We start from the raw sequence: 2168 nt of genomic DNA on the forward strand, positions 1-2168 counted from the left end.
GATTTCTTGGAATGTGGATTGTTTGGGGTGAGTTTATCTCTGGATGTGTGCAAATGTATGTGCATTCATGTGTGCCTGCGTGGAGATCTGAGGTTGGCTGGTAGGGTGGACCTCTGCGCATAATCACATGTGTGTGCAATCAGATTCACGTCTGGATTTCTTGGAATGTTGATTGTTTGGGGTGAGTTTATCTCTGGATGTGTGCAAATGTATGTGCATTCATGTGTGCCTGCGTGGAGATCTGAGGTTGGCTGGTAGGGTGGACCTCTGCGCATAATCACATGTGTGTGCAATCAGAGGCACGTCTGGATTTCTTGGAATGTGGATTGTTTGGGGTGAGTTTATCTCTGGATGTGTGCAAATGTATGTGCATTCATGTGTGCCTGCGTGGAGATCTGAGGTTGGCTGGTAGGGTGGACCTCTGCGCATAATCACATGTGTGTGCAATCAGAGCCACGTCTGGATTTCTTGGAATGTGGATTGTTTGGGGTGAGTTTATCTCTGGATGTGTGCAAATGTATGTGCATTCATGTGTGCCTGTGTGGAGATCTGAGGTTGGCTGGTAGGGTGGACCTCTGCGCATAATCACATGTGTGTGCAATCAGAGCCACGTCTGGATTTCTTGGAATGTGGATTGTTTGGGGTGAGTTTATCTCTGGATGTGTGCAAATGTATGTGCATTCATGTGTGCCTGCGTGGAGATCTGAGGTTGGCTGGTAGGGTGGACCTCTGCGCATAATCACATGTGTGTGCAATCAGAGCCACGTCTGGATTTCTTGGAATGTGGATTGTTTGGGGTGAGTTTATCTCTGGATGTGTGCAAATGTATGTGCATTCATGTGTGTCTGCGTGGAGATCTGAGGTTGGCTGGTAGGGTGGACCTCTGCGCATAATCACATGTGTGTGCAATCAGAGCCACGTCTGGATTTCTTGGAATGTGGATTGTTTGGGGTGAGTTTATCTCTGGATGTGTGCAAATGTATGTGCATTCATGTGTGCCTGCGTGGAGATCTGGGGTTTCGTGGTAGGGTGGACCTCTGCGCATAATCACATGTGTGTGCAATCAGAGCCACGTCTGGATTTCTTGGAATGTGGATTGTTTGGGGTGAGTTTATCTCTGGATGTGTGCAAATGTATGTGCATTCATGTGTGCCTGCGTGGAGATCTGAGGTTGGCTGGTAGGGTGGACCTCTGCGCATAATCACATGTGTGTGCAATCAGAGGCACGTCTGGATTTCTTGGAATGTGGATTGTTTGGGGTGAGTTTATCTCTGGATGTGTGCAAATGTATGTGCATTCATGTGTGCCTGCGTGGAGATCTGAGGTTGGCTGGTAGGGTGGACCTCTGCGCATAATCACATGTGTGTGCAATCAGAGCCACGTCTGGATTTCTTGGAATGTGGATTGTTTGGGGTGAGTTTATCTCTGGATGTGTGCAAATGTATGTGCATTCATGTGTGCCTGCGTGGAGATCTGGGGTTTGGTGGTAGGGTGGACCTCTGCGCATAATCACATGTGTGTGCAATCAGAGGCACGTCTGGATTTCTTGGAATGTGGATTGTTTGGGGTGAGTTTATCTCTGGATGTGTGCAAATGTATGTGCATTCATGTGTGCCTGCGTGGAGATCTGAGGTTGGCTGGTAGGGTGGACCTCTGCGCATAATCACATGTGTGTGCAATCAGAGCCACGTCTGGATTTCTTGGAATGTGGATTGTTTGGGGTCAGTTTATCTCTGGATGTGTGCAAATGTATGTGCATTCATGTGTGCCTGCGTGGAGATCTGAGGTTGGCTGGTAGGGTGGACCTCTGCGCATAATCACATGTGTGTGCAATCAGAGGCACGTCTGGATTTCTTGGAATGTGGATTGTTTGGGGTGAGTTTATCTCTGGATGTGTGCAAATGTATGTGCATTCATGTGTGCCTGCGTGGAGATCTGGGGTTTGGTGGTAGGGTGGACCTCTGCGCATAATCACATGTGTGTGCAATCAGAGCCACGTCTGGATTTCTTGGAATGTGGATTGTTTGGGGTGAGTTTATCTCTGGATGTGTGCAAATGTATGTGCATTCATGTGTGCCTGCGTGGAGATCTGAGGTTGGCTGGTAGGGTGGACCTCTGCGCATAATCACATGTGTGTGCAATCAGAGCCACGTCTGGATTTCTTGGAA

This window comes from Rhamphochromis longiceps, linkage group LG8 (assembly GCF_057381845.1).
Source record: "Rhamphochromis longiceps isolate RC_006_pf linkage group LG8, R_longiceps_female_GT1.1, whole genome shotgun sequence".
NCBI lineage: Eukaryota > Metazoa > Chordata > Actinopteri > Cichliformes > Cichlidae > Rhamphochromis > Rhamphochromis longiceps.